Source organism: Canis aureus, chromosome 9 (genome assembly GCF_053574225.1).
Source record: "Canis aureus isolate CA01 chromosome 9, VMU_Caureus_v.1.0, whole genome shotgun sequence".
Classification (NCBI taxonomy): domain Eukaryota; kingdom Metazoa; phylum Chordata; class Mammalia; order Carnivora; family Canidae; genus Canis; species Canis aureus.
The window spans coordinates 77634855-77654554 of NC_135619.1; the positions used below are offsets into that span (position 1 = coordinate 77634855).

Genomic DNA, 19700 nt, shown 5'->3' on the forward strand with positions numbered 1-19700 from the left:
TGTACATCCAATTGTTCACTCTGTTACTATAGTGGGCCCCATTTATGATCTGGGCATATTGAAGGATCCTTGCATGCCAGGGCTGGTTTTCTCTAGGTCATCTTGTATGATCCATTCCATGTGCTGTTGCATTCAGGATGCCAGGATTTTTGTGTTTATGTGTATCTGAGATATTGTGCATGAGTCCCTTCCTGTAGGGTCCTTGACTTGCTTTGGCGTCAGAGTCATCCTGGCCTCCTTAAATGAATTTGATCATGAACCATTTTAATTGATTGGAAGGTTTGGAGATGTTTTGGCCTTAATTCTTCTTAAGATATTTGGTAGAATTCATAGATAAAGTAATCTGATCTTGGATTTTTTATGCTTGTTATTTTTGTATATTTTTATTGGAGTTTGATTTGCTAACATATAGTAAAACACCAAGTGCTCATCCCATCAATTGCCCCTCTCAATGCCTGTCTTCCAGTCACATCATCCTCCCACCCACTTCCCCTTCCACTACCCATTGTTCATATCCCAGAGTTAGGACACTCTCGTGTTCTGTCTCTCTCTCTGATATTTCCCACTCATTTTCCCTCCATTCCCTTATAATCCCTTTCACTATTTCTTATATTCCCCATATTAGTGAAACCATATGATGATTGTCCATCTCTGATTGACTTACTTCACTCAGCATAATGCCCTCCAATTCCAACTACATTGAAGCAAATGGTGTATTCGACATTTCTAATGGCTGAGTAATATTCCATTACATACATAGACCACATATCCTTTATCCATCATCTTTCAATGGACACCAAGCCTCCTTCCACAGTTTGGCTATTGTGGACATAGTTGCTATGAACATTGGGGTGCAGCTGTTCTGCCATTTCACAAAAATCCATATATTTGGGGTAAATCCCCAGCAGTGCAATTTCTGGGTCATAGGGCAGATCTATTTTTAACCTTTTGAGGAACCTCCACAGTTTTCCAGAGTGGCTGCACCAATTCACATCCCCAACAGTGCAAGATGGTTCCCCTTTCTCCACATCCTCTCCAACATGTGTTGTTTCCTGTCTTGTTAATGTTCACCATTCTCACTGGTGTGAGGTGGGATCTCATTGTGGTTTTGTAATTCCCTGATGGCAAGGGATGTGGAGCATTTTCTCATGTGCTGGTTGGCCATGTGTATGTATTCCTCTGTTAAATTTCTGTTCATGTCCTTTTTAAAAATGATTATTTATTTACTTATTCATTAGAAACACAGAGAGGTGAGAGAGAGAGGCAGAGACACAGGCAGAGGGAGAAGCAGGTTCCATGCAGGGTGTCTGATGTGGGACTTTTTCCTGGGTCTCCAGGATCACGCCCTGTGGTGAAAGTGTCACTAAACCACTGAGCCACCTGGACTGCCCTGTTCATGTCTTTTGCTCATTTCATGATTGGATTGTTTGTTTCTTTTCTGTTGGGTTTAATTAGTTTTTATAGATCTTGGATACTAGTCATTTATCTGAAATGTCATTTGCAAATATAGTATCCCATTCCGTAGGTTGTCTTTGAGTTTTGTTGACTGTTTCTCTTGCTTCAGAAGCATTTTATCCTGGTTAAGTCCCAATAGTTCATTTATGCTTTTATTTTCCTTGCCTTCATAGATGTATCTTGCAAGAAGTTGCTGTGGCCAAATTCAAAAAGGGTGTTGCCTGCGTTCTCCTCTAGGATTTTGTTTGTACATGGAAGTAAAAATTCTCAACAAATTATTAGCCAATAGCCTTCAACAGTATATTAAGTGGATTTTTCTCCATGACGAAATGGGATTTATCCCCGTGATGCAACATTGGTTCAATATTTGTAAAACAATCAACATGATCGATAACATAAACAAGAGAAAAAAACAAGAACCGTATGATCTTCTTCATAGATGCAGAGAAATCATTTGACACAATACATCATCCATTCCTGAGAAAACAACAAATGTTTGAGTGGATATGAAGACAGGGGAACGCTCTTGCACTGTTGGTGGGAATGTGAACTGGAGCAGCCACTCTGGAAAACTGTGTGGAGGTTCCTCAAAGAGTTAAAAATAGAGCTACCCTACCCTCCAGCATTTGCATTACTGGGGACTTATCCCAAAGATACAGATGAAGTGGGAGATAGAGACACCTGCACCCCAATGTTTATAGCAGCAATGTCCACAATAGCCAAACTGTGGAAGGAGCTTCGGTGTCCATCAAAAGATGAATGGATAAAGAAGATGTGGTATCTGTATACAATGGGATATTACTCAGCCATTATAAACGAAGAATACCCACTATTTGCTTCAACGTAGATGGACCTGAGGGTATTATGCTGAGTGAAGTATGTCAATCAGAAAAGGAGAAATATTATTTGGTTTCATTCATTTGGGGAATATAAAAAATAGTGAAAGGGATTAGAGGGGAAAGGAGAGAAAATGAGTGGGAAATAACAGTGAGGGTGACAGACCATGAGAGACTCCTAATTCTGGGAAACTTACAAGGGATGGTGGAAAGGGAGGTGGTCAGGGGGGGTGGAGATGACTGAGCGACAGGCACTGAGGGGCTCTTGACGGGATGAGTACCAAGTGTTATGCTATATGTTGGCAAATTGAACTGCAATAAAATATACAAAAATAAGAAAAATATCTTCAGAGTGTAGGGATAGAGGGAATATTCCTCAGCATCTTAAAAGTCATCTACCCAAAGCACACAGCAAATATCATTCTCAATGGGGAAACACTAGGAGACTTTTCTCTAAGATCAGGAACACGACAGTGATGTCCACTCTCACCACACTGCTATTCAACATAGTACTAGAAGTCCTAGGCACAGCCATCAGGCAACAAAAAGTTATTAAAGGAATTCAAACTGGCAAAGAAGAAGTCAAACTGTCTCTCCTTGCATACTCCACCCCAAGATTTCTAGAACTCCTACAACAATTCGGCAGTGTGGCAGGATACAAACTCAATGCCCAGAAATCAGTGACATTTCTATACACTATCAATGAGACTGAAGAAAGAGAAATAATGAATCAATCCCATTTACAATTGCACCCAAAAGCATAAGGTACCTAGGAATAAACCTAACAAAAAAGGTAATGGATCTATACCCTAAAAACAATAGAACACTTCTGAAGAAAGTTGAGGAAGACACACAGAGATGGAAAATTATTCCATGCTCAAGGATTGGAAGAATTAATATTGTGAAAATCTCAATGCTACCTAGGGCAATATACACGTTCAATGCAATCACTATCAAAATACCGTGGACTTTCTTCAGAAGTTGGAACCAATAATATTAAGATTTGTATGGACTCAAAAAGACCCTTGACAGCACTTGACAGGATGAGCACTGGGTGTTATCGTATATGTTGGCAAATTGAAGTCCAATAAAAATACACAAAAAATAAACATAAAAACACAAATCATTGTGTTATTTGAATAATTAAGCCATAATATTTGTCATGCACAGTGATACTCTTTCATCGAAGGAGAGAAGAGATGGGGTCTGAGGAGATCCTGAAGACACAGCATGTCACATGATGTAGTTTCCAAATGCCCATGGTCCCCAGTCGTGCTCCCCTATATTTTCTCTCTCAACCTGCACCTGTGGTCTCATGAGGATAGTCCTACAGTTAGTTCTCTGAGCAAGAATGAAGGTGAGCCTGGTTCATAGAGGGTTATGCATGATATTCATTCAATACTTAAATGTGGTACTTACGAATCTCACCACATTCTCCACCACCCAGAAACACCTGGATATATGGAACAGAATTTCATCTACCCATATATGAGTAAGTTAAGATGATTGGGGATTAAGCGTTTAGTAATCCTGTCAGGAAATGTATGGGACAAACTCTAGGGCAAACTGACAGAAGAGAATATATATTTGGCAGTTGAACAAGGTAGGTGCACACAGCAGCTTTTATTCTCATGATGTTACAGAATGAGGACTGTAGTTATGCATATTTCCTTATTTTTTCTGTGAATATGTTTTTTTTGTTTTCTTCCCTCTATTTTTTCTTTGTCATTTAACATATGATATATAGACTTTATTTTATTTTATTTTTATAATAAATTCATTTTTATTGGTGTTCAATTTACAAACATACAGAATAACACCAAGTGCTCATCCCGTCAAGCGCCCCCCTCAGTGCCCGTCACCCATTCACCCCAAACTCCCGCCCTCCTCCCCTTTCACTACCCCTAGTTCGTTTCGCAGAGTTAGAAGTCTTTATATTCTGTCTCCCTTTCTGATATTTCCCACACATTTCTTCTCCCTTCCCTTATATTCCCTTTTACTATTATATTCCCCAAATGAATGAGAACATATAATGTTTGTCCTTCTCTGATTGACTTACTTCACTCAGCAAAATACCCTCCAGTTTCATCCACGTTGAAGCAAATGGTGGGTATTTGTCATTTCTAATGGCTGAGTAATATTCCATTGTATACATAAACCACATCTTCTTTATCCATTCATCTTTCGATGGTCACTGAGGCTCCTTCCACATTTGGGATATTGTGGACATTGCTGCTAGAAACATCGGGGTGCAGGTGTCCCGGTGTTTCATTGCATCTGAATCTTTAGGGTAAATCCCCAAAAGTGCAATTGCTGGGTCATAAGACATGTCTATTTTTAACTATTTGAGGAACTTCCACACAGTTTTCCAGAGTGGCTGCACCAGTTCACATTCCCACCAACAGTGTAAGAGGGTTCCCTTTTCTCTGCATCCTCTCCAACATTTGTGGCTTCCTACCTTGTTAATTTTCCCCATTCTCACTGGTGTGAGGTGGTTCTCATTGTGGTTTTGATTTGTATTTCCCTGATGGCAAGTGATGCAGAGCATTTTCTCATGTGCATGTTGGCCATGTCTATGTCTTCCTCTGTGAGATTTCTCTTCATGTCTTTTGCCCATTTCATGATTCGATTGTTTGTTTCTTTGGTGTTGAGTTTAATAAGTTCTTTATAAATCTTGATCCAGATAAGAAGCTTTTGCACAGCAAAGGATACAGTCAACAAAACTAAAAGACAACCTACAGAATGGGAGAAGATATTTGCAAATGACATATCAGATAGACTTTATTTCATTTAACAATTCTAATTCTTACACCATAATATTTCATCTAGGGAACTTCAAGGAGGCAAATAAAAATCAATCAGGAGCCTCACCTCCTCAACTGGAGAAGGGGTTGGTGTAGTTGGATTTTGTACAGAACGCTCTCACATATAAGGTGACATTATGACCATGTTATTTTCTTCCTTTACACATGAGTATGATTTATGGAGGTACACGTGGACATACATATTTAGAGGAGCTTGACCTGTGATGGTTAACTTTACGTGTTTGAGGCTAGACCATGGGTGCCCAGAGTAGTGGTTGTTTCTGTGGACATCTGGGATGAACAGATCAGTATGTACATTCCTTGTCTCCATGTGACTTGACATCATCCAACCCATTAGGATTCTGAATAGAATACAAGGCAGAGGGAGGAACAATTCCATCATTGTTCCTTCCTGCATTCACATTTGTGTTGTATTATTTGTCTCGTCCTGCCCCAGGACTGAGAGTTACACCATCAGGTCCCCAGGTTCACAGACTAGACAGCCATGTAGAATCAGATGAGAATTAGTCTACTGGCTTTCCAGGGCCTCTACCTTGTGATCATAGATCCTGGGCCTTGTCTGTTTATTCAGTCACGTAAGCCAATGGGTTATGGGCTCTGTTTCTCTGGAGAAACATGACTTGTACATGGAGAAACTGGGTTCCCCTATAGTTTAAAGTAATTGAAACAAGACGTAACACATGAAAAGGCCTGAGACACAAGTTAGGCTCTGAATTATAATATTTTATGTTTGGGACAAGAGACAGGTGACAATAATGAGGAACTATGGGATCCTGAAGACATCACCAGATTCATGAAGAAATAGATCTCTAGTCCTTGAACAGGTATGAGGGAAGCCTGGTTCTACTGACCTTGGAAAAATTACTATAGTCAAGCAGAAGCAGGAGGGCAGATGAGAATCTCAGGATACTACAATCATGAAGCACGTATAGAAATGATTTGACTTAGGAATGGTCTAATAAAATGAGTACATATTTCATGAAAAATTAAAAGTTTATCTAATGTTGAAATATTCAAGTCAACAATGATTATTCAAAAGATTGATATACTGTCTATTGTTAAATTAGAGTATTTAGGAATTATTTAAAGAACAATTTATTAAAATATTTAATACACGGGCTATATATTTACCCATGGATATATTGCCAAAATATATATTTATGCTTCTATATTTAAATTAAATATATATTTTCCAAATTTTAAAATTGTTAAATACCAACATTTTGGATTATGATTTCTCAAAATATATGTATTTAATTCTTTATTTCCAGACATCTAAAAATATTTACTATAAGGGGCAGGAGGCAAGATTGTGGAAATGTAGGGGAGCTCATTTCAACTGATCCATTGAATTCAGCTATTCTGCTATTAAATCATCTAACTTCCTTGAATTCACCCTGATATGTAAGAAAAGAGTTGCCAAAATTCTACAAGTAGAAAAGTTTCCACTTTCCTCAAGGTAGGAGGTGCACAGCAGTGAATCCCAAACAATTATTGAAAGTTAAGAGGAAGGGCAAGATGGTGGAAGAGTAGGGTCCCCAAATCACCTGTCCCCACCAAATTACCTAGATAACCTTCAAATTATCCTGAAAATCTATGAATTTGGCCTGAGATTTAAAGAGAGAACAGCTGGAACGCTACAGTGAGAAGAGTTCACGCTTCTATCAAGGTAGGAAGACGGGGAAAAAGAAATAAAGAAACAAACGGTGTCCAGGGGGGAGGAGCCCCACGAGGAGCAAGGCTAAGGCCGAGGCGAGTGTGCACAGGACAGGAGAGCCCCCTCCCGGAGAAGCAGGAGCTGCACCAATCTTCCTGGGCAGAAAGGCGCCCGCAGGTAGTTAGAGCAGGATGCAGGAGGGAGGGGTGCTCTCAGGCTCCCTGGGACACTAACAGACACATTCATGCCCAGGAGAGTGCGCCGAGCTCCCTAAATGGCTGCAGCGTGCACGGCGGGACCCGGAGCAGCACGGAGGGGCTTGGGCGGCGGCTCTGCGGAAGGGGGTGCACAGCCCGGGGAGCAGCTCGGAGATGGCTCTGGCAGAAGAAGAGGCTCCCCGTGGAGAGGGCTGCGTGGCTCTGGCAGAGGAAGAGGCTCCACACGGAGGGGGCTGTGTGGCTCCAGGAACAGCTCCAAGGGTCTCAGGCGCCGGATCCATAGAGGGAGCTACACGCCTGGGAGCGCTAATCCAACAGCACAGGCCTGGGAGCACTGGGCGCCGGGACAAAGCCCAGGATCCGACCTCCCCCCAGGACAGTCAGAGGCCTGGATGGCATAGGACCACAAGGATGCTCCTGCCCCGAGATGAGCAGAACAGTGGCCCCGCCCCTGGAGCATCCAGGCCCTACAGACGGAGAGTTCCATAGTTACTGCAGGGGCTGAATCCAGAGCTCCAGAGCTGGATGCCACCAATGAGGCTGTTCCTCCTGGGACCTCACGGGGTAAACAACCCCCAATGAGCACTGCACCAGGCAAGGGGCAGAGCAGCTCCCCCAAGTGCTAACACCTGAAAATCAGCACAACAGGCCCCTCCCCCAGAAGACCAGCTAGACGGACAAGTTCCTGGGGAAGTCAAGGGACTTAAAGTATTCAGAATCAGAAGATACTCCTCCGTGTTTGTTTGTTTGTTTGTTTTTTTGCTTTTTGATTTGTTTGCTTCCCCCACCCTTTTTTCCTTTCTTTCTTTTTCTTTCTCTTTCTCTTCTCTTTTATTCTTCCTTTTTTCTTTTTTCTTTTTCACTTTTCTCTTCTTCTTTCTCTCCTGTCTTTTTCTCCTTTTCCCAATACAACTTGTTTTTGGCCACTCTGCACTGAGCAAAATGACTACAAGGAAAACCTGACCTCAAAAGAAAGAATCAGAAACAGTCCTCTCTCCCACAGAGTTACAAAATCTGGATTACAATTCAATGTCAGAAAGCCTATTAAGAAAAAAAAATAAAGCCTATTAAGAAGCACTATTATACTGCTACTGGTGGCTCTAGAAAAAAGCATAAAGGACACAAGAGACTTCATGATGGCAGAATTTAGATCTAATCAGGCAGAAATTAATTAAAATCAATTGAATGAGATGCAATGCAAACTAGAAGTCCTGACGACAAGGGTTAACGACGTGGAAGAAAGAGTGAGTGACATAGAAGACAAGTTGATGGCAAAGAGGGAAACTGAGGACAAAAGAGACACACAATTAAAAGACCATGAAGATAGATTAAGGGAAATAAACGACAGCCTGAGGAAGAAAAACCTACGTATAACTGGGGTTTCTGAGAGCGCCGAAAGGGAAAGAAGGCCAGAATATGTATTTGAACAAATCATAGCTGAAAACTTTCCTAATCTGGGAAGGGAAACAGGCATTCAGATCCAGGAAAGAGAGAGATCCCCCCTAAAATCAATAAAAACCATTCAACACCTCGACATTTAATAGTGAAGCTTGCAAATTCCAAAGATAAAGAGAAGATCCTTAAAGCAACAATAGACAAGAAATCCCTGACTTTTATGGAGAGGAATATTATGGTAACAGCAGACCTCTCCACAGAGACCTGGCAGGCCAGAAAGGGCTGGCAGGATATATTCAGGGTCCTAAATGAGAAGAACATGCAACCAAGAATACTTTATCCAGCAAGGCTCTCATTCAAAATGGAAGAAGAGATAAAGAGCTTCCAAGACACGCAAGAACTGAAAGAATATGAACTGACCTCCAAACCAGCTCTGCAAGAAATTTTAAGGGGGACTATTAAAATTCCCCTTTGAGAAGGAGTTCAGTGCAACAATCCACAAAAAGAAGGACTGAATACATATCATGATGACACTAAACTCATATCTTTCAATAGTAACTCTGAACGTGAACAGGCTTAATGACACCATCAAAAGGCGCAGGGTTTCAGACTGGATAAAAAAGCAGGACCCATCTATTTTCTGTCTATAAGAGACTCATTTTAGACAGAAGGACACCTACAGCCTGAAAATAAAAGGTTGGAGAACTATTTACAATTCAAATGGTGCTCAAAGAAAGCAGGGGTAGCCATCCTTATATCAGATAAACTAAAATTTACCCCGAAGACTGTAGTGAGAGATGAAGAGGGACATTATATCATACTTAATGGATCTATCCAACAAGAGGACTTAACAATCCTCAATATATATGCCCCGAATGTGGGAGCTGCCAAATATATCAATCAATTAATAACCAAAGTTAAGGCAAACTTAGATAATAATACACTTATACTTGGTGACTTCAATCTAGCTCTTTCTACTCTCGATAGGTCTTCTAAGCACAACATCTCCAAAGAAACGAGAACATTAAATGATACACTGGACCAGATGGATTTCACAGATATCTACAGAACTTTACATCCAAACTCAACTGAATACACATTCTTCTCAAGTGCACATGGAACTTTCTCCAGAATAGACCACATACTGGGTTATATATCGGGTCTGAACAGATACCAAAAGATTGGGATCGCCCCCTGCATATTCTCAGACCATAATGCCTTGAAATTAGAACTAAATCACAACAAGAAGTTTGGAAGGACCTAAAACACGTGGCGGTTAAGGACCATCGTGCTAAAAGATGAAAGGGTCAACCAGGAAATTAAGGAAGAATTAAAAAGTTTCATGGAAAAAAAAAATAAATGAAAACAAAAAAAATAAAAAGTTTCATGGAAACTAATGAAAATGAATATACAACCGATCAAAAACTTTGGGATGCAGCAAAAGCAGTCCTAGGGTGAAATACATCGCAATAGAAGCATCCATTCAAAAACTGGAAAGAACTCAAATACAAAAGCTAATCTTACACATAAAGGAGTTAGAGAAAAAACAGCAAATAGATCCTACACCTAGCAGAACAAGAGAGTTAATTAAGATTCGAGAAGAACTCAACGAAATCGAGACCAGAAGAACTGTGGAACAGATCAACAGAACCAGGAGTTGGTTCTTTGAACGAATTAATAAGATAGATAAACCATTAGCCAGCCTTTTTAAAAAGAAGAGAGAGAAGACTTAAATAAGTAAAATCATGAATAAGAAAGGAGAGATCACTACCAACACAAAGGAAATAAACTATTTAAAAAACATATTATGAACAGCTATATGCCAATAAATTAGGCAATATAGAAGAAATGGACGCATTCCTGGAAAGCCACAAACTACCAAAACTGGAACAGGAAGAAATAGAAAACCTGAGCAGGCCAATAACCAGGGAGGAAATTGAAGCAGTCATCAAAAACCTCCCAAGACACAAGAGTCCAGGGCCAGATGGCTTCCTAGGAGAATTCTATCAAACGTTTAAAGATGAAACCATACCTATTCTACTAAAGCTGTTCGGAACGATAGAAAGAGATGGAGTATTTCCAAATTCGTTCTATGAAGCCAGCATCACCTTAATTCCAAAACCAGACAAAGACCCCACCAAAAAGGAGAATTACAGACCAATATCCCTGATGAACATGGATGCAAAAATTCTCAACAAGATACTAGCCAATAGGATCCAATTGTACATTAAGAAAATTATTCACCATGGCCATGTAGGATTTATCCCAGGGACACAGGGCTGGTTCAACACTGGTAAAACAATCAATGTGATTCATCATATCAGCAAGAGAAAAACCAAGAACAATATGATCCTGTCATTAGATGCAGAGAAAGCATTTGACAAAATACAGCATCCATTCCTGATCAAAACTCTCCAGATTGTAGGGATAGAGTGAACATTCCTCAGCATCTTAAAAGCCATGTATGAAAAGCCCACAGCAAATATCATTCTCAAAGGGGAAGCACTCGGAGCCTTTCCCCTAAGATCAGGAAGAAGACAGGGATGTCCACTCTCACCACTGCTATTCAACATAGTACTGGATGTCCTAGTCTCAGCAATGACAACAAAAAAGACATTAAAGTCATTCAAATTGGCAAAGAAGAAGTCAAACTCACCCTCTTCGCCAATGACATGATACTCTACATAGAAATCCCAAAAGCCTCCACCCCAAGATTGCTAGAACTGATACAGCAATTTGTTAGTGTGGCAAGATACAAAATCAATGCCCAGAAATCAGTGGCATTTCTATACACTAACAATGAGACTGAAGAAAGAGAAATTGAGGAGTCAATCCCAATTACAATTGCACCCAAATGCATAAGATACCTAGGAATAAACCAAACCAAAGAGGTAAAGGATCTTTACCCTAAAAGCTATAGAACACTTCTGAAAGAAATTGAGGAAGACACAAAGAGATGGAAAAATATTCCATGCTCATGGATTGGCAGAATTAATATTGTGAAAATGTCAATGTTACCCAGGGAAATTTACATGTTTAATGCAATCCCTATCAAAATACCATGGACTTTCTTCAGAGAGTTGGAAAAAATTATTTTGAGATTTGTGTGGAATAAGAAAAGAGCCCGAATAGCCAGGGAAAGTTTACAAAAGGAAACCATCGATGGGGGCATCACAATGCCAGATTTCAGGTTGTACTACAAATCTGTGGTCATCAAGACAGTGTGGTACTGGCACAAAAACAGACACATAGATCAATGGAACAGAATAGAGAACCCAGAAGTGGATCTTGAACTTTATGGTCAACTAATATTCGATAAAGGAGGAAGGAATATCCATTGGAAGAAAGGCAGCCTCTTCAATAAATGGTGCTGGGAAAATTGGACAATCACATGCATAAGATTGAAACTAGACAACTCTCTTGCACCATACACAAAGATAAACTCAAAATGGATGAGAGATCTAAATGTGAGACAAGATTCCATCAAATTCCTAGAGGAGAACACAGGCAACACCCTTTTTGAACTTGACCACAGTAACTTCTTGCAAGATACATCCACGAAGGCAAAAGAAACAAAAGCAAAAATAAACTACTGGGACTTCATCAAGATAAGAAGCTTTTGCACAGCAAAGGATACAGTCAACAAAACTCAAAGACAACCTACAGAATGGGAGAAGATATTTTCAAATGACGTATCAGATAAAGGGCTAGTTTCCAAGATCTATAAAGAACTTATTAAACTCAACACCAAAGAAACAAACAATCGAATCATGAAATGGGCAAAAGACATGAAGAGAAATCTCACAGAGGAAGACATAGACATGGCCAACATGCACATGAGAATGTCCTCTGCATCACTTGCCATCAGAGAAATACCAATCAAAGCACAATGAGATACCACCTCACACCAGGGAGAATGGGGAAAATTAACAAGGTAGGAAGCCACAAATGTTGGAGAGGATGCGTAGAAAAGGGAACCCTCTTGCGCTGTTGGTGGGAATGTGAACTGGTGAAGCCACTCTGGAAAACTGTGTGGATGTTCCTCATAGAGTTAAAAATAGACCTGCCCAACAACCCAGGAATTGCATTGTTTGGGATTTACCCCAAAGTTTCCGATGCAATGAAATGCCTGGACACCTGCCTCCGATGTTTCTAGCAGCAATGTCCACAATACCCCAACTGTGGAAGGAGCCTCGGTGTCCATCAAAAGATGAATGGATAAAGAAGATATGGTTTATGTATACAATGGAGTATTACTCAGCCATTAGAAATGACAAATACCCACCATTTGCTTCAACATGAATGGAACTGGAGCATATTATGCTGAGTGAAGTAAGTCAATCAGAGAAGGACAAACAGTGTATGTTCTCATTCATTTGGGGAATATAAATGATAGTGAAAGGGAATATAAGGGAAGGGAGAAGAAATGTGTGGGAAATATCAGAAAGGGAGACAGAGCATAGAGACTTCTCACCCTCGGAGGCGAACTAGGGGTGGTGGAAGGGAAGTAGGTCGTGGGGTGGGGGTGAATGTGTGACAGGCACTGGGAGGGCACTTGACAGGATGAGTACTGGGTGTTATTCTGTATGTTAGTAAATTGAACACCAAGAAAAAATAAATTTATTTAAAATTTTTTTTAAAAAGTTAAATGGGGGACTTCATCAGCTGGCTCCATAATCTGGAAAGTGATAGAGCCTCTGAGTGTAAAATGGGAACCCTTTTAAATCTTCCCAGTGAGAGATGTCCCGGCCTGAAAGGTGCTCAAGGGGTGAAAGAGATCAGTATCCGAGTTGGTACAGTGTGGTCTCAAGAAAGCAGAAGTCACAGAGGGTACAGGGCTGCCTGACACAGTGGCGTTCCCAGGATTAGAGCTGGGAAACAAGGTTGGCAAGCCCAGGACGGTGTTCTCCTCTCCGGTGGCCTTATACCTGGAGCTGCCCATGGATGGGGTGACCAGGCTGTGTTGGAGTCCTGCAAGGGACAGGATTGGGGGACCCTCCACCTTTCCCTGGGAGGGGCAGATGGGTGCGCCCATGACCCAGAGACAGCTTTCAGTGTGGGGACCTGTAATGGAGAGTACGGAGATGACCCTCTACATTTCCCCAGAGAGGTAGATCAGGTGCATGCTGGATTAGGTGACCAATCTCCATGTTGGGGCCCTGCAGAGTGCACACATGGGGACCCTCTGCCTTCCCACAGACCATAGGTGTGGGCTCATCCACAGTAGTCTGCAGAGTTAGGCCACACAACAGTGAAGACCACTCATCCTTAAGTGTTTACTAAGGAGAGGGGACAGCAATCTCTCAACTCTGCAGCTGGAGATCCAGGTGCCACCGTTTTGTTTTCCTCCTCAAAAGAGGTGCTGGAATCCCCCAGGGAACAAAGGTCACAGAGAGCGACAGAGCTTGCACGGAGGCCGGCCCCCAGACAAGAGTTGTGCAGCTCCATGCAGGGAAAGACACGTGAGAATCGGCACAACAGACCCCTTCCCAGAAGGCCACCTGGAAGACAGGTGACAAGCACGCTGATGGAAATGATAGGATCACAAAACTCCAGTGGTGGGGGAAATACTTATAGAACTTGAGAATTTTTCCCAAGGTTCACCTATCCTTCAGTTTAAAATTTTCCATTACTTTTGTTCCCTCTCTTTTCATCTAATTTCTTATTTTACTTACTCTTTGGTTTTGAGGCTTTTTTTCCATTTCATGTTTCCATTTACATTTTATAAGTACCTGTTCATTTCTGTCTTCCTTTCTCTATTCAACTTTGTATTTGTATAAATATAAGTTTTCAAATCTTTATGGTTTTGGAATTTAATGTCTTATAACACACAGACCAAAATACACTTAGGACCAAGTAGATCAACCTGTTTGTCCACCCTATGAGATTGTATTCTCTCTTCACCTTCATTTCTATCTTTTATTCTTCTTTTCTCTTTACCTTTTTTATGTCCTCATTCTTTTTCTTTTCTTTTCTTTTCTTTTTTTTAAATTTTTATTTATTTATGATAGTCACAGAGAGAGAAAGAGAGAGAGGCAGAGACATAGGTAGAGGGAGAAGCAGGCTCCATACACCGGAAGCCTGATGTGGGATTCGATCCCGGGTCTCCAGGATCGCGCCCTGGGCCAAAGGCAGGCGCCAAACGGCTGCGCCACCCAGGGATTCCTTTTTTTTCTTTTCTTTTCGATTTCTGACCCCTTCTGATTTCTCTAGTGTGCATTTTGCTTAGGTCGTTGTTGATATTTTTGATTGTGCCCACTTGTGCAACCATTTTCTTTGGATAGGAAGAATTCACAACAAAAAAAAGAACCTGAGATAGTGGTCTCTGCTGCAGAATTAGTTGATATGGATAAAGTAAAAATATCAGAGATGGAATTTAAGAGAACAGGTATAAAGATGCTACCTATATTTGGAAGAGGCATAAAGGACAGTAGAAAATCTCAGTGCAGCAATAAGACATAATCAGGCCACAAGGAAAAATATTCTGAGATGCAGTCTAAACTGGATGTTCTAACAGCTAGGGTAACTGAGGCAGAAGAGAGACAATGTGACATAGAAATCAAAGTGAGGGATCCCTGGGTGGCGCAGCGGTTTGGCGCCTGCCTTTGGCCCAGGGCGCGATCCTGGAGACCCGGGATCGAATCCCACATCGGGCTCCCGGTGCATGGAGCCTGCTTCTCCCTCTGACTGTGTCTCTGCCTCTCTCTCTCTCTCTGTGACTATCATAAATAAATAAAAATTAAAAAAAAATAAAAGTGATAGAAGGTATGGAAGCTAAGGAAAAGAGAGAAACACAACTAATGGACCATGAGAGGAGGCTTTGAGAAATCAGTGATGTCATAAAATCAGCAAAATATTAGAATTTTGAGATCCCTGATGGAGAAGAAAATAAAGGGCCAGAAGGTATATTTAAGTCAATCTGATGAACAATTCTCTAATCAGGGGAAGGGAACAGGCATTTGAGTCCAAGAAGTAGAGTGGACTCTTCTCAAAATTAATAAAAATAGATCAACATATCATCATTTAATTGAGAAAATTGCAAATTTCAGGCATAAAGAGAAAATAATGAGAGCGCTTGAGGCAGGAGGTTCTTAACCTTCAGGGGTAGGAGTGTCTGCCTGGCATCAGACCTCTTCACAGAAACGTGGCAGGTCAGACAGAGCAGGATGATATATTCAGGGGAGTAAATGAAAAGACCATGCATCCAAGAATTCTTTATCCAGTAAGGCTGTCATTCAGAATAGAAGAGAGATAAAGAACTTCCAGGACACACGGAAACTGAGAGAGAATGTGCCCACCATTTGCTTTGATGTGGTTGGAACTGGAGGGTATTATGCTGAGTGAAGTAACTCAGTCGAAGAAGGACAAACAATATATGAATTGAAATTCTTTCATCACATTTAAATCCATGGTCTGGTAACTCTGTGTCAGAGAGTACTGCTTCCGGTTGTTTCCTTGTCGTGGATTCTTCCTTCTAGTCATTTTGTCCAGTTCAGAGAGGCTGTATGAGTGGCCCAAGTCAAAAATATCAACCATGTCCTAAGTAAGTTACACCATAGATGATTCTGAGGAAGTCACATACCAGAAAATATAAGAAAAAGAAGAAAAGAAGACAATAAAACAAAAGGTCCACTAAAGGGGAAAACCAATTTTAAAAAAGAATAGTAATGAAAAAACCCCAAAACCTAAAACAAAGAAGACAGAAAGTTAAGGGGGGGGGGTGTGAATGGCGGAGGTGAAGAAGTGGTGGTGGAGATAGATTATAATCTACCTGGGGGGACCTAATGTTTGATCCTCTTGGTTTTGAGTATATTTTGTTCTTAGAAGATGCTCAATCCCAAAGTTATATAAACCAACAATACTTATATGAAAACCCATCTTTGAGCATAGAAACACAAACAAGGTAAAAGGGGGGACAGAATGGAAAGGAAGATAGAACATAGTCTCACAGAATGAACCAACATGGTGTTTCACTTGATTCTGTGTGAGTTTTTTCATGTGTAAGAAGACACTGACTTCCACCATGTAAAACAAAATGAAAGAGAAAAAAATATCCAAAAGAACCTCAAAATCCAGAAATTCATATCTTGCATATCTATCAAAATTAAACTGAATATGTTTAGGAGATTCAAAAAGTGAAAAATATATTTAAGACATGTAATTTTAGAAATATGAATATATAAGAGGAAAGAAGCTTAAAAATGATGAATTGGTATAATATTTTAGTTAAGACAGGAAAAGAGAAAAATATTGGAGAATTTAAACCTGATTACAAAACAAGTCATATTCTCTCCCCTATACTCCCTTTCACTATATTTTATATTCCCCAAATGAATGAGACCATATAATATTTGTCCTTCTCTGGCTGATTTACTTCACTCAGCATAATACCCTCCAGTTCCATCCATGTCGAAGCAAATGGTGGGTGTTTGTCATTTCTAATGGCTGAGGAATATTCCATTGTATACATAGACCACATCTTCTTTATCCATTCCTCTTTTGATGGACACCGAGTCTCCTTCCACAGTTTGGCTATTGTGGACATTGCTGCTATAAACATTGGAGTGCAGATGAAAATATATTTGAAGTGTGTTTCCATCCTTTGTTGTACCACCTTTTACACCCAGTAGGAGGTGAACACAGCTGATAGAAGTCATGGTGGGACAGCTGTGCACGGTGTGACTCAGAATCAATTACCGCATGGTCATACCTCCACAGTCTTCTAGAAAGGGAGTCAAAGCAGTATCCTTATGGTAACATTATAAAAACTCTCAGAAATGTATGAGTTCCATTTTTTCATAGATATACCTTCTGGTAACAACTGGCTTATGGAAAAGGGACTCATGAAGCATCTCTGTCTCCCTGAGATGTGGTACTTATGGAATCCTTAAATGTAGAAATATTGCCTTCAATAATAGACTCTGCCCTATTGCATTCTCTCCTTTCAAATGTATTCCTGTATCATATCCCGTTAAATCTAACAGTGTAAGACAGCTTTCCACGGTGATTTGGGGACAAGGTCTATATCTTTCAACTATTAAATTCAATCCAATAGAAGAAAATAAAAATAAACATAAAAACATATACTACCCTTGAACCTCTTTGCAGGGTTTATCAGGTACTTTTTACAACAAAAGCAGTGGGAAAATACAGTTTCAATTCAATCAGAGTTTGTGGCTCTTCAACCTCAATTTTTCTTTATCAGAATAGTCCCCATAACCCTGCAAAAAGAGTACATTTCTGTAATGTCTCCAGATCCTTCATTTTCCATCCCCAAATGGATCATATGTATCAAGAAGACTGTCAACAGGGCACACTACCCAAATGGCACCTGTCTCCACTGCACAGAGACATGGAGTACCACTAATAGTGTTCCTGCAATTCTAGTCCTTGGGGAGCATCCCTGCCCTCCTTGAAGCCCCAGTCTCGTTGCCAGGAGATGAGGTTTTCCCTATGTCACACATTGGATGCGCTTATGTGTATGGACAACATATGTCTACAATTACTTCTGGCAAAATATTATAATAATATTGCAATTCTCGAAAGGAATAAGCAGCCAAACGGCAATGAATCAATTTCTAGCTTCTGCTCCACTTTTATTCTCCATTGGTTATTTTATTATTTAATTTCACTTATTTCTTTTTCCTTTATTACCATTATTTTGTTCTTGGTTTATGTATTTATTTTAATAAATGTACTATATATACTTACTATCTCTATTTTCTTTTTTCTCATTGATTTATTGATATATTTTTGTATAATTTTTATTGGACTTTGATTTGCCAGCATATATTGTAATACCCAGGGCTCATCCCTTCAGATGCCCTCCTCAGTGCCCGTCACCCATTCATCCCTTCCCCCTGCCCACCTCCCCTTCCACTACCCCTTGTTAATTTCCCAGAGTTGCTATTTATATTTTCAAGCTAATGTATTTTATTTTTATTTTAACTTATTTTCTGATATATATTCCTTCAAGAGGCAGAACAAAACAAACCCAGGATCTTCGTTTTTTTGATTTTTGTCTTTCTTCTCTTTATACTTTATGGGACAAAAATGAAATAAGGAATGAATTTACTGAGATTGAACAAGATGTGAATATCAAGGGAAGGAATATACTAAATGCAGATATCAGTAAGATGTGTAATTTGGAATTTAAAACCATGATTGAAAGAACACTAGCAGGATTTGGGAAAAGGAAATAAGACTACAGAGAAGACAAGAGAGGCTTCTTTTCTACTGAGACCGTCAAGTAAAATCAAATCAGGCCAAATTAAAAATACTATAACCAAAATGCCAACCCAATGGAGGTGATCAATATGACGGGTGATGAAGGAGAGAACTCAGTCAGAGATAGATAAGATATAACTATAGAAAATAGGGCAGCTGGGGGGTTCAGCAGTTTAGCACCGCCCTCAGCCCAGGGCCTGATCCTGGAGACACAGGACCAAGTCCCACGTTGGGCTCCCTGCATGGAGCCTGCTTCTCCCTCTGCCTGTGTCTCTGCCTCTCTCTCTCCTCTCTGTGTTTCTCATGAATAAATAAATAAACTCTTAAAAAAGCAATTATATAAAATAAGGACTGAAAAGAAAAGGGAAATAAGGACAAAGACAACAAATGCAGGAATATAGATTGTAATTATTGCTCACATCACATCCATTGTCCGTTATCTTCTAGATCCTTGATCTCCAATCCTCCCTCTTCTCCTCCTACCTCAAACATGGGAAATCAAAAATAACCCACAGATTCTCTCTTATTTGATGCAGGGGAATACTGACCCTTCACAAGCCAATACTGAACCAGGACCCCATCCCCACCATTGACCTACAACACACACCCTGAGCCTCTATCCTCCCTTGGCTCCATTCAAGCACTTATTACTTTCTGAGTGGCCTAAACTTTTCTCAACAGACATGATGTCAGCATAAAGGTTTTAAACGTTCTTGTGCGTGTGTGTGTGTGTGTGTGTGTACATTTGTGTTTTCTTCAGATGCCACAACCACAATATGTCCTGGTTGGGGTTCTTCAGCTTGCCCAGGTTGTCACAAATATTGATACTGAGTGAGTGGTTCAAGACAGGGACCCCTTCAGAAATTTTTCTTCTCTACTGTTGATTGTTGAAGCCTCTGTAGCCTCATGTCTAGCAAGGAATTTATGCTGCTGCTAAAAATATTTTCCATGGACCTGGATGGTTGTGTCATGCTCAGCATCTGTAGCTGTGACTCTTACAGAGAATTGAGTTTTCTTGGAGGAATTTCTAATTAATCGATGTTTAGGAAAAATAGTAAGCAAATCTAAGCAAATTTCTCTTCTGTGC

General features: G+C 40.3%; 1 pseudogene across 1 annotated transcript in view; it reads right to left on the reverse strand.

Moving 5' to 3' along the window:
• The window catches only part of LOC144319972 (immunoglobulin heavy variable 3-23 pseudogene), a 110291-nt pseudogene that overhangs the window by 64848 nt on the left and 25743 nt on the right, over window positions 1-19700 (reverse strand). The window lies entirely within an intron of this gene.